General features: G+C 41.9%; 1 long non-coding RNA gene across 1 annotated transcript; it reads right to left on the bottom strand.

Moving 5' to 3' along the window:
- Positions 1–5,557: 5,557 nt before the first annotated feature.
- Positions 5,558–11,947, bottom strand: LOC137347937 (uncharacterized). The gene is made up of 3 exons (XR_010969045.1): positions 11,515–11,947; positions 7,853–7,917; positions 5,558–5,778 (listed from the first exon to the last, which is right to left on the bottom strand). It is a non-coding gene; the product is annotated as an uncharacterized lncRNA (long non-coding RNA).
- Positions 11,948–14,254: the final 2,307 nt, after the last annotated feature.

Here is a 14,254-nt window from a genome sequence, read left to right as displayed (position 1 = left end):
TATTCATTAATGATTTTTAATGAATGGAAATCAGTTGTGCCGTAACTCAGACAGGACAGTTGTGACTTGGATCATTTGAAGCACAGTGTTGCCAACACTCAACAATTCACTTACGAATGACTGACTGATTTTTACATAGCATGTTAGAAGGCCCAAAAGGGAAAGAGAAAAATATTGTCACCTTGGACAAGTTGGGGTTTGCATGCATCATCAATTCCCCATAAATAGATGTCTTTCTAAAAAAAAACTTTTCACAACTACAGACAACCAGTGAAGTACTTTTGAAGTGCATTCACTGTTGTAATGTAGGAAACACAGCAGTCAATTTGCACACAGCAAACTCCCACAAACAGCAACATGATCATGACCAGATAATTTGCCTTTATGATGTTGGTTGAAAGATAAGTATTGCTCTTCTTAGAAATAGTGTATTGGGATCTTTTACATCCACCCAAGTAGGCAGAAGGGCCTTTGGTTTAACGTCTCATCCAAAGGATGGCACCTCCAACAGTGCAGCACTCTCTCAGGATTGCACTGGAGTATCAGCCTTGATTTTTGTTGTCAAGTCCTGGAGTGGTACTTGAACCTGGAACCTTGTGACGCAGAGGTGAGAGTGCCAGCAACTGAGTCACAGCTGACATCATATTTCTATCAACAGATGTAGCAGAACCTGCCATTTCAATATGACACACAACTCAATCAGGGATCAATTCATTTTCCAATGTAGATTTTTACTTTTGATTCTTATTGAATTCATAAACTCTGTTCAAATCTTAGATTACCTTCTGATAGTAGGCCTCATACTTAGAATGCTTTCATAGTTGCTGGTGTTCCTTACACAGCAACTTGTATTTATATAGTACACAAACACAAGAAATGCTGGATTCACTCAGCAGGTCTGGCAGCATCTGTGGAAAGAGAAGCAGAGTTAACGTTTCGGGTCAGTGACCCGAATTTATATAGTGCCTTTAACATAATAAAATGTCCCAAGGCACTTCACAGGAGTGTTATAAACAAAATCTGACACCAAGCCACATAAGCTAATACTAGGGCAGATGGTCAAAAGCTTGGCCAAAGTGGGTAGGGGTTTCAAGGAGTGTCTTAAATGAGGAAATAGAGATAAAGAGGCAGAGAAGTTTAGGGAGGGAATTCCAGAGCTTAGGGTCTAGGCAGTTGAAGGCATAGCCACAAAAGGTATCATAGTATGGTTGCAGCACAAGAGGCCATTCAGTCCTTTATTTCAAAGTAAGAGCTACTCAGTCCCACTCCACTGCCTTTCCCCCATAACCCTGCAAATCTGCTCTTCAGATAATTATCCAATTCCCTTTTGAAAGTCACAATTAAATTTACCTCCACCCCCTCTCAGGCAGTGCATTCCTAACCACTCGCTGCGTAAAAAAGTTTTTCCTTGTGTTGTCTCTAGTTCATTTGCAAATCACCTTAAATTGGTGTCCTCTGGTTCTCAACCCTTCAACCAATGGTGGAGCAATTAAAACCAGGGGTGCTCAAGAAGCCAGAATTAAAAGAGCTCATATATCTGAGGGGTATGGGACTCAAGATTACAGAGATAGGAAGGGATGAAGCCATGGAGGGATTTGAAAACAAGGATGAGAATTTTTAAATTGGGGCATTACTTAACCGGGAACCAGTGTAGGTCAGCGAGCACAGAGGCAATGGGTGTACAGGACTTGGTGCGAGTAAGGACATGGGCATGTGTTTGGATGACCTCATGTTTACAGAGGGTAGAATGTGAGAGATGGGTCAGGAGAGAATTGGAATAGTAGAGGTAACAAAGGCATTGATGAGGATTTTAGCAGCAGATGAACTGAGACGGGCTGAGTTGGGCAATGTTATAGCTGGAAATAGACAGTCTTAGTGATGGTGTAGATGTATGGTTGAAAGCTTATTTCGGGGGTCACATGTGACACCAAGTTTGCGAACAGTCTGGTTCAGCCTCAGTTGCCATGGAGAGGGATGGAGTCAGTAGCTAGGGAAGAGCTTGTGGTGGAGAGTGAAGATAATGGCTTTGGTCTTTGCAATATTTAATTGGAGGAAATTTCTGCTTATCCCGTATAGGATGTTGAACAAGCAGTCTGATAATTTAGCAACAAAGGAGGAGTGAGGGGAGCTGATGCTGAGGTAGGGCTGGGTGTCATCAGAGTACATGTGAAAACTGTTTTCAGATGCTGTCACCAAGGGGCAGTATGTAGATGAGAAATAGGGGGACATGGATAGATCCTTTGGGAGGGCACCAGAGGTAACAGTGTGGGAGCAGGAAGAACAGCCATTACAGGTGATACTCTGTCTATGATTCGATAGATAAGAATGGAACCAGGTGAATGCGGTCCCATTGATGGAGGATGGGGTGGTCAATCATGTTAAAGGTTTGCAGATAGGTGTTACAAAAGGTTTTATTTTTATGCTAAAATCTTAGACTTCTGTGTGTTTTAAAAACTGAATAAAGGATTTTCAGTCAACTTGAACACCTACAAATAGGTGGAATTTTTTGGATGTCGACTTTGTATGCAAGAATTGGAGAAGCAAGCAGTTTCAAGGGAACAGCAAGGGGTTTTGACCTCCTTTGAGTGACAGAGGAGACATTGTGTCTGGACATGTAATCATGTTCAGGAAGTTTTTTTTTCACTTTGGACTTTTAAAAACCAATGAGTTGGACAAAGAGCAGGCATTTTTGAAACTTAGATCTGACCTGCCTGGAACCTAGAGAAAAAGACCTCTCGCTGTGAAGGAGAAGTGCATCTCTTGAAAAAAAGAAATCCTGCATTTGAAAGGTGGCATTTCCTATTGTCTCCAGTCTCTGAAGCATTCCTATTGCCTCCTGTGTTTTGGGAAATCCTGGAACCTGAACAAAGCTTCTACTGCTGCATTACTGCTGTGTTGCTGCTATGAGTCCTGAGCAGACCGGTTGCTGCACCCCTACTGAAAGACCTGTGTGATGACTGCTGTAGACAAATTGCCTTGAATGCCTACCCATCATATACTGTTCATCAACCTCACCTGGAGAGACTTCGAGTGGCATCTGACTATTCGACTCTGGGACACCTCACTGTACTGAAAACATCCTACCAGAATGTGATGAACTCAATCATTTTATTTTTTCATTTTTATACCTAAGAGACAGCTGTAAACCAAAAATCCTTTTCCCCGGTTAACTGTTTTTAAAAAAAAAAATGTGTTGGTGCATGAGGGTTGAGAAAATAAGGAGTTTTTCATATATATAGATTTATCTCAGTAGTTAAGAATTATTATTTCTTTTCTAATAAATAGTTAATGTTGTTTAAAGAAACCTGTTTTGGTGTGCTTTATTCTGGGGGACAATTAAAATGTTTAATTTGGCTATTCTTCAGTAGGTGGGAAACTTTATTTGATATGCTATGACCTGTGTAGTAGTGGGACTGAATTAACAGTGCATTTCTCCCACCTTGGTCGTAACACAGGTCAAGGAGGATGGGGGGGGATCGTTTACCTTTGTCACATAGGATGTCATTTATGACTTCAGTAAGAGCGGTTTCAGTACTATGGCAGGGCAGAAACCTGATCGAAGGGATTCAAACATGGAGATCATAGATACAGGCAGCAGTTGGGAGACATGATGGTGCTACAGGGGGTGTCATTACAGTGATCTAACATCCCAGTTGAGTCGGAGCTACATTTTTTGAACTGTGAATAATTTAATGTTAACCTTCACCTGGAGTTATGACAGCAGATCTAATTAGATCTCCGATGATAATAGCAATACATCTGGGTTGCATCTGCCTATTCTGGCACTTTTTGTGTGATGCATTTGATTAGAACTCAGCACTGATAGAATGTTCCTCTTCATGATGCCCAACTGGGGAATGCTACACACAGTTACTGTCTCAATTCACACTGTTTCTGGAGTAGAACTTCAATACACCACCAAGGCAATTGTACACAACTTGCTACTCCCTTGGTGAGCTCTGACTAAAGCCTAAAATTTGGAAACTACAGAGAATAATGCACCATCAATAAGGGTGCCTATATCTTGCTTAATACTCTGACAGCACATGCTTACAGCACAGTTCCTCTTTAAATGAGAGCTATGTAATCTGTTTAAAAATCATGGTACTATGATATAAATTAAAGTCTTCCTAATTGAGCTGCTAGCATCTAACACCAACATTATTTAATAAGTAGCAAACAATGTACTATACCATGTTGCACAACTTGGACTTGTAAGCACAATTCCTCACTGGTAAACTCCCAATCTCAGCCATTCTGTGAAAAGCAGGCAAATCACATTAAGGGAAAGAAATAAATGAAGAGCAATGTCTTGAAACAGTGCTGTGGAATATTGGGAACAAACATGCTAATATGTTTGGATGAAGTTACTTTGCTTTTTTAAAATTTGTTTCATGGGATGTGGGCGTCACTGGCAGAGCCAGCATTTGTTGCCCTTCCTTAACTGTCCTGCAAAAGGTGGTGGTGAGCTGCCTTCTTGAACCGCTGCAGTCCATCTAGTGTGGGTACATTCACAGTGCTGTTAGAGAGGGTGTTCCAAGATTTTGATCCGGCAACAGTGAAGGAATGGCGATTATAGTTCCAAGTCAGGATGGTGTGTGGCTTGAAAGGAAACCTGCAGCTAGTGGTGTTCCCATGCATCTGCTGCCCTTGTCCTTCTAGGTGTTACAGGTTGTGGGTTTAGTAGGTGCTGTCGAAGGAGCCTTGGTGAGTTGCTGCAGTGCATCTTGTATGTGGTACACACTGCTGCCACTGTGCATCGGTGATGGAGGGAGTGAATGTTGAAGGTGGTAGATGGGGTGCTTTGTCCTGGATGGTGTCAAGCTTCCTGAGTGTTGTTGGAGCTGCACTCATCCAGGCAAGTGGACAGTATTCCATCAGACTCCTGACTTGTGCCTTGTAGATGGTGAATTCACAACCTCTGGCCTGCTCTTGTAGCCACAGTATTTATATGGCTGGTCCAGTTCAGTTTCTGGTCAATGGGAACCCCCAGGGTATTGATAGTGGGGGATTCATCGATGGTAGGGGTTTCATCGATGGTAAGGGGAGATGGTTAGATTCTAATAGAAGTTTATCTGTTTCATATAGATATGTTAATGCAATCTTAACTAATAACATTGCAACGGTGATTCCAACCCAGAAGTCAATCAGGATCATTTTCAAGCGAATCCAAACTGTTAGTTTGAGAACAGAACGTGCCAGATGAAAGGTCACAGACCTGAAACCTTAACTCTCTTTCTCTCCCCAGATGCTGCTGAGTATTTCTGCCACTTTCTGTTCTCATTTCAGAGTTGCAGCATCTGCTCTTATTTCTGTTAGTTTGAGAGATTTGTGGTTGACCAAACCTGGGAATAGTGTGTGCTACACAGGGGCAGATCAAGAGGAAGGAAAATACTTTCTGAAATATGTTGCTAAAAGCCACCTAAACTTGTTTAAAAGGGCTCATACAGGAAAGGCAGATATAAATAACCTTCATAATTACACAAAAATAGTTCTGGCAGCAGAGCCCAAAGTAATTGAAAAGGAAAGGGAACCAGCATTGTGTTAGGGGTTGACAAATAATGAATGATGTTGGAAAGATTTTATTAACTTGAGCTTTTCAGACTGGTACTTGATGTTTTCAACAAGCCGAAAGTAACAATCTGTACCATTTTACTTTCTAGTACTGTTCATTTAAAACATATTGTTAAAACAGAACTTTTGTCAGTTTCTTCATTATTTTGAGGTTATGGTTCCTGATGCTTCAATGCTTTACCATTGTTGATTATAGTCTGTGGACTGAAGCACAAAAAGGAACAGAGAAAAGGGCATATTAAAACCATAATGGCATTTGTGATCAACAAGCAAGCACTTAATGTGGAGGCTCTCGCTTTAATGCTTAACATATTTAGTGAGCTTTTTAAAAAATGTAATATATTTTATTCTGGCTCTCTCTCAACACTCTTGATACAGATTCATAGCAAAAAGGCAATTCCATAGCAGGCCCTTGTCAACAATGAACCGAAATGTGCATTCCCATGCATGACATGAATGTGAAGATGAACAATAACCCTTCTACCCTGATTTTTCTGATGCATAGTCCAGTGGTAAAAGGATAACTGTTAGTCCCATGGAAGGGTTTCCCATTCATGACACGGAAGGGAGCAAATTTCAGTTCATGGAAACTGGGTCTGGATAGAAACTGGCTTTTTGCTGTGAAATTAAGGTAAAAGTGTTGGGCAGAAACCTGAAGCGAAAAAGATGCGCAAGTTGCTGGGTGAATAAGCATTAGTAACTATAAATTTCCCACATAAACCTACACTGTTTATAAATAATTCACCAGGCATACCTTACACCACATACTGACTAGAGTGCACCGCGATCCCTTAGTGGCATATGTGACAAGTTTAAAAACTCCCTGCTTAAAATATATCACTGCCATTCAGTACTAATAAAAGAAGTTTTGAACCTATTTTTTAACCATACATGGCATGGCCACTTGTTCACTGATGTCGCTTCAGTGGTGACCTATCACCTGTGTTGGATGTAAATATGTATCTGCCACATATGAATGCTTTCTTATTTAGCACACACATCCCACATTTGACAAGGTTTTTCTTTAATATTCAACCCCATTTTTTTCTCTAAATCACTGCCTGTCACTCAAGGCATAGACTCCTTGCTGGGAAATAGTTTCATAAGCCTCAGGTGCCCTCATGTATTTATGAGAGTTCCTGTAGGCTATTTGATTGTGTGGTCATCACACTGAATCAGGTTCTGCCCTAACTCAACATATCTACTTCAGTAGGGGTTGCTACATGGTGAACAGGAGAAGGAATCATGTCCAATTTTCCCCTCTCTAATCCAAGAGTGTTAAGTCAATTCCCAGAGTTCTGCCCTAGCTGAGATCAGCTAATTCAGCATCGATCAGGTCTGGATCTTCCTAGTCTTTATGACTCAGGTACTCAATGAAGAAGCTCACTGGACCATCCGAGGATCCACACACACATATAGATATGTGTTAATAAAGTTTTTAAAGTACTGTAATAAAGATAAAAGGTCACAGCCCTGAAACGTTAACTCTTTCTCTCTCCACGGATGCTGCCAGACCTGCCAAGTATTTCCAGCACTTTATGTTTTTTTTCTTAAGTCACTAAGTCTGATTGTTCCAAATGAAATCCCAGAAAGTCTAGTTTTTATACCTGTCTGAACCACATATATAACACAGCTTTTAACATGATTCAAAGTTGTGACATGGAGCCTGTGTTTTAAGTACTTACACACTACCATACTAAAACAGTCTGCAGGTTAAATGTGTAGCTGCAGAATGTACACTCTCATTAGGAAATACATTAATCATGGATGATTGCTGCTTCTGTTATTTTGATACAAGAGGAAAAAAGGTAACTTGACTTTTTAGAAATAAATAATTGAAGGCAGTTCAATGGTATAGCAGTGCGCTGCATCACACAACTTGCCAGGATATAGGTGCATGCCAGCCATTGCCTCTATAGCAAAGTACCAATCATGGCTGTGATGCACTAGAAAATGCTTCCCTGGTGGGGGCGGCAGTAAACTGGAGGAAATTTGTTGCAAAACAATTTTAAAGCCATTGGAACCAGCCAGTCTACTGGCTGAGGACTAATATCTTGAGCAGAGTGATGTAGAGGCACATGAAAAAAACAATATCAGCTGCACAGAATGGTTTCCTATTAAATTTCTCTATAAAACAGTTTGGATGCTAAATGATTGTATATCTTTATTTACTTACTGTATCAAACGTAGCTTTGAATGCTCTTTTTAAAAAAGGAACATAGAGTTGAATGTTCTGTTTCTGTGAGATATACAAAATCATAACTATGAGAACACTTACTGTGTATCTTCTAAAGGGTTTGTAACCAGGGGTCTGATCTCCAGTTGAAATTTCAAGCTGTGCAGCTTCCAAGAAAAGAGAAAATCTCAGTAAATGTACTTTTGCATTCATATCAGTGACACATTGAAAGTTTACCATTTCTTCCTCCTCTCCTGCCAGCGCTGACTCATAATTCAATGAGGTTCCAAAAGTACTGCAGCCCCTTGGCACCTCACCTAAGTGGCCATTTTTGATGTATGAATATGAATAGGAAATATTGGCAGGATGTTCGACTTTGGGGACATCACCCCCTGATCATAACCTTACCCGATGTCCACACATACACTTTTCACCACTGATGAAGATCAGGAATAGCAGCACTAACTGATTACCCCCCCCCCCCCACAACTCCATGGCACAGAGGCTCTAAGGTTCCACCTGATGTGTTGGTTCAGTTCAGCCAGGTCAGCACAGAGTTGACAATGAACCTTAGGACCTTCTCATCTGCAGTGATTAGTATAACATCACATGGTGCATTTATCCATTAAACTATTGGGGAAGGTCAAACTCACAATTTAATTCATTAGTGTGTTCAGTGGATGTCACACAGTAAGGTTGCTCCTGTTATATCTTGTTTACTATTAAAAAAAGGTCACATTTGTTTGTAAATCTGGACCAAATTTGACCTCCATTTTGTATAATAAACCCAATGACCTCCCAACCTCTGAATTGACTCAGAAAGCATCTCAACCCTTAGTCTGACAGCAGAACTAATTCAGAGATACATGGAGAAAGCAGCCACTAGGACTCGACACCTGTATCCCAGCCATAGAGTTTGCTACTGTCAGACCACTGAAACAAACGCACAAAACATGCTCAGTGAGGAACAGTGCTCCTGGACTAGGGACAGGATAGAATGGGCAGAATGGCAACATAAAACTGAAAATAACAAACCAGAGAGGGTTTGTTTTAAAAGAAATGAATGAAAGTAGGTTAAAAGTCAATGCCAATGGGACAGAAATGGAAAGAAGACAAGTTAAGTCAAGTAGTGAATGGGTGACCCGTGCTTGAGTTTTTAAAATATGTATATTCTAGGAGGAAGGAAAAACTGAGATATATAAGGAATTCTATAGTTCTGTTGTCCTGAAAAAGAATAAGATATAGTAGTAATGTGTCTTGATTTTGACACTGAGGATGAAGCAAGAAGATGGTGTATGATTGCAGTGTTGGAACTTAGGAGGAACAAGACAGGGGAGTTGTGAGTAGCATTCACCAGAGGAGAAGGTAACAAAACCAGCAGAGCTAACGTAAGGACAAATTGTCTTAAAGTATTTACAAGATATACGCCACTGTATTTGTACCTTTGCTTATCATTGGTTGATCTGAAGGGTTAGACTGTTTCCTTTGCATAAGCTCATCCTGAAACAGTAACAATGAAGTCAAATTTTATGACTATGGCCTATGAGAAGTCAAACATCTTGTCAACATGAACTGGTGTGCTTTTATGAACTCTAGATAATATGAACCACATATAAAAGGATAACAGAAACCAGTCCTGGAGAATATAGTTTACATTGGTGAGGGACAAGGGCAGCTGTGGGTGGTATTGAAGACTCTGGAGTCAGCTTAATGCTAATGTCTCATTATGCATGTTGCTGCATTTAGGGCCTGCGGAAGACCAGCCACACTTCTCAGAAGAGAATGCATACAGATAAGCTGCCTGTTCCTGCATACTCTATAACAAATAACTGTAGGTACTGCTATATTGCACTAAGACTATTGTTACAATCAGGTGAGAAAGGGTCTAGGGGTTCCCTCTCAGCCTTTGCCTGGATTAACAGTAACAGGGTTTAATTTTAGAAATACCATGTTTTTAGCTCCCCCTTAGTGAATCCTTTTTCATTGCTCCAATTGTAAGGCAAATAATTCAGACAGGTTTCCTTACATTTAAACAAGGTGTAAGTTTATTAATCTTAACTGGATTAGAGTTTAACGACTACGAATATGCAACGCAACCACACTAGCATGCACACACGATAAACACACGCAGAGACAGAAAAAGTAGAAAAGAATAAAGGGGAAATTTTTGAGACAAGGGCTGGGTTATAATTACAGTCCTTTGAGTTCAATGTGGAGTCTTTGGTTGCCGTTAAGTCCTGTTGTTCGTTGGGGCCTAGTTCACGCTTCAACTTGTTTCAATGTCAGAGTCTTTTCTCTCTTGAGGTTTACATGTCTTCTGTGGGTCTGGTGGCTTGGGAGAAAGCGAGAAAGAAAGACAGCCAGGAGAGAGGCTTCCTAATTCCAGCTTCAGTTGCAAACTGCCTTCTGTTCCTTTGTGTGTGGCACAATTCAAAAAGGCAAGTTGGCCAGCAGGTTAGTCCTGTGACTAAACGGCTTAACCACTCCTGTGTTTGTGGATTGTATCATTTTAGCAATCCCTGGAATGTGCTTCCTTACACCTTCAATGTCTGGTGATCAAAATACCATTTGGGTTAATTGGCCCAGGGTGTAGTCCTTTGTCTCCACAAGCACCGATTCTTAGTATGCAAATGTCCTCCAGTCAAAGGTCTGGTGATCTCTTTAACAAGTCATTTCTTCAGTCCAGCAACAGTTTAAAATCAATGTTCATATGATGTAATTAATATGCCTCATTCTTGGCAGGTGGGGGTCTGCATGACACTATTCTTGTAGTGGGAGCTTTTGGCACGCAGGTCTTGCACATCTGCTGCAAACTGAGCAAAAGCTCGCCAGGATTCACTAAGGCTGGTGGTAAGCAAGTCTGTCAGCCACCAGCTTTAACAAATGACTTTTGATTGCAGCTTCGTCTCTGAGACCCAAGAGCCATCATCACTAACATGGCTCTCAGTGCAATATATCAAAAAAAAAACTTTTACCTAAACAGCTATGAAGAGGTTCGCAATTGCAATAACCAACACATGGTAACTGGGGTTCTCCCAATGAGGAGCTGAGCCACACGGATTGTGACAATGTTCGGCTTGATGTGTGTTAAGTCAGATATGATGGGGAGGCGGTAGGGCAGCGTCCCAAGGTTACAAAGGTAAACAACACAATCAGCTAGTTTTCCCCATTCTTGGAAGAAATGGAAAGATGCAGGAAACACAAGCAAAGTCAGCCAGCACCTTAAATAATAATAGAATTATAGAGAATGAACAGCACAGAAACAAGCCATTCGGCCCAAATGGTCCATGCCAGCGTCCACACAATGGTGTTGATATTTGGTCAGAACTTTTAAGTATATGTGCAAGTCCCTTTACTTTAACCCTTTAGATGTTGATGGACCTGCTTTGTACTTCCAGTACTTGCACCTTTTAACAACAAATCTTGAATGCAGCTGAAAGCTGCTGTGCTGTGCACAATGACTTAGCACAGAATCTGACTAGAGTTTTAATGGCGCTTGCAGTACAATAACCAGCTGATATAAGCTATGCTCAAACATGTCCAGTGTAGGTCAGGTATTGGAGGGCGACCTTGTAACCATAACACAGCAAGGAACCAGCAATTTAGCAATGAAAGACTGGGATCACATATGGACTGACTTTGCTAATACAATCAAAAGAGCCCTTTCCTCCTGGCTATCGTTAGTATTAATCTGTTTGTTCATTGCAGGTGTTTGTCGAGATGACACTTCGCAATGAGCATTTTGATTTACAAAAAAGCCACACCTGGTACGCCTTGACTTTTTTATCCATAATCCACTGTCTCCGTCGTCCTTCCCAATGTTGTGCAGAAGCCATTTCAAAAGTTACAAAGCGGCCAAGCTGAATGTTTACTGCAACTGAAGATGTAACGCGTGCACAAAGGGAACCCGAATCAGGGCGGAGAGAGCAGAGTGAGAGGACTCCTGGTTTGATTGACAGCTCCCACTCTCACCGACCCGGGACTGCTTGCAAATTACAGCCGTTGCTCAGCAACAGGACGCCAGAAGTTGCCAATGAAATGGGTCTGCAGTCTGTCTTCAGTTGCTTTTCTGCAACAAACACCGTTGCTTTCTTCGCACACTTGAACTTTTTAGGTCCTAAGCGCTGACGCCACAATATTTTTAAAAAGCGATTTCACTTCCCTCCAGCGCTTTGGCAGAGTTTCCCTGTCTGGCTGCAGTCTGAAACACAGACTCTCGCTGAAATGCGGAATGTGGTCATATTTATTCATTCTTGCATTTCAGAGAGATCGACCGACAGATTCACCCACACCGTTCCCTTTACGCTAAGTATTGCATGGAAGGAGGCTGCCTTTAGTTAAATAAAGCTACACTAATTTACAGGACTACGGGGGGAGGTGTCAATAAAGAGGGGGCGCCTGAGAGCCACATATGAAGGCGGGTGGGGCGGTGGTGAGGGAGGTTATACAGAATGGGCTTAGCCGTCGGACAACGAAACACGGCAGCATCCAGGATAAGAGACATGAGCCTAATAATATATTAAAGACATTCGGACAGTTAGAAGGATGAATGGCTCCGAAATCATGGTCGGAGATGCATTTTTTTTATTCATTCGTGGGATGTGGGCGTCACTGGCTAGGCCAGCATTTATTGCCCATCCCTTAATTGCCCTTGAGAAGGTGGTGGTGAGCTGCCTTCTTGAACCGCTGCAGTCCATTTGGGGTAGGTAGACCCACAGTGCTGTTAGGAAGGGAGTTACAGGATTTTGACCCAGCGACGGTGAAGGAACGGCGATATAGTTCCAAGTCAGGATGGTGTGTGACTTGGAGGGGAACTTGCAGGTGGTGGTGTTCCCATGTATTTGCTGCCCTTGTCCTTCTAGTTGGTAGAGGTCGTGGGTTTGGAAGGAGCTGTCTAAGGAGCCTTGGTGCATTGCTGCAGTGCATCTTGTAGATGGTACACACTGCTGCTACTATGCGTCGGTGATGGAGGGAGTGAATGTTTGTAGATGGGGTGCCAATCAAGCGGGCTGCTTTGTCCTGGATGGTGTCGAGCTTCTTGAGTGTTGTTGGAGCTGCACCCATCCAGGCAAGTGGAGAGTATTCCATCACACTCCTGATTTGTGCCTTGTAGATGATGGACAGGCTTTGGGGAGTCAGGAGGTGAGTTACTCGCCTCAGGATTCCTAGCCTCTGACCCGCTCTTGTAGCCACGGTATTTATATGGCTACTCCAGTTCAGTTTCTGTTCAATGGTAGCCCCTAGGATGTTGATAGTGGGGGATTCAGCGATGGTAATGCTGTTGAATGTCAAGGGGAGATGGTTAGATTTTCTCTTGTTGGCGATGGTCATTGCCTGGCACTTGTGTGGCGCGAATGTAATTTGCCACTTATCAGCCAAGTCTGGATATTGTCCAGGTCTTGCTGCATTTCTACACGGACTGCTTCAGTATCTGAGGAATCACGAATGGTGCTGAACATTGTGCAATCATCAGCGAACATCCCCACTTCAGACCTTATGATTGAAGGAAGGTCAATGATGAAACAGCTGAAGATGGTTGGGCCTAGGACACTACCCTGAGGAACTCCTGCAGTGATGTCCTGGAGTTCAGATGATTGACCTCCACCAACCACAACCATGAAATGAATCATTTTACTATATACAAAGGAAATAGTTACTCATGTACAAAAACTATGTAACAATAACTGCCCGTATACAAAGACTATACATGGTTATTTATATGCAAGGAGTGTATGTGCCTTTGACTATACATAGAAAAATGTATGTTTCCATAGCTATCTATGCACAAAAACTGTGTATCACTAACTGCCTAAAAGGGTCAGTCATGGCCCAAGGGTAGCACTCAAGCTTCTGAGTCAGAAGGTTAGGAATTCAAATCCCATTCCAGAAACTTAAGCACAAATCTAGGCTGCCACTCCAAGGGAGTACTGTGCTGTTGGAGATGCTGTCTTTTGGATGAATCATTAAACCAAGGCCCTGTCTGCCCTCTCAGATGGACTTAAAAGATCTCACGACACGATTCAAAGAAAAACAGAGGAGTTCTGCTAGGCATCCTGGACAATGTCACTAAAAAAACAGATTATCTGGTCATTATCACAGTGCTTTTTGTGGGAGTTTGCTGTGTGCAAAATTGGCTGCCAGGTTTCCTGCAGTACTTCAAAGGTACTTCATTGGCTGGAAAGCACTTCAGGACATGCTGAGGTTGTGAAAAGTGCTATTCTTTTTTCAAAGATAGGAAGTAGCATTGTCTAAACCTTAAGTTTGCAGCTTCTGGTATTTTCTGTTGATTGGAAGCTTGATTGGCCAATCCCCAGAAACAGGGAACTGGGGGAAGATCATAGAGCAAATCATTGACTTCCTCTTCAACTAAGGACAACATAAAGAAATACGGATCAGGAAAAACAGTCTGTGAGTTTTGATAAGGAAGCCAGACCTAAGGGAGAGAAAGCTCCCTTCTTAATTATTGGCCTAATTACATTTACTGAGAATGCTAGTCAAAAAACT

Source organism: Heterodontus francisci, chromosome 33, assembly GCF_036365525.1.
Source record: "Heterodontus francisci isolate sHetFra1 chromosome 33, sHetFra1.hap1, whole genome shotgun sequence".
Taxonomy (NCBI): domain Eukaryota; kingdom Metazoa; phylum Chordata; class Chondrichthyes; order Heterodontiformes; family Heterodontidae; genus Heterodontus; species Heterodontus francisci.
The sequence above is the reverse complement of the archived record's forward strand: the minus strand, read 5'-3'. Positions and strand labels throughout refer to the sequence as shown.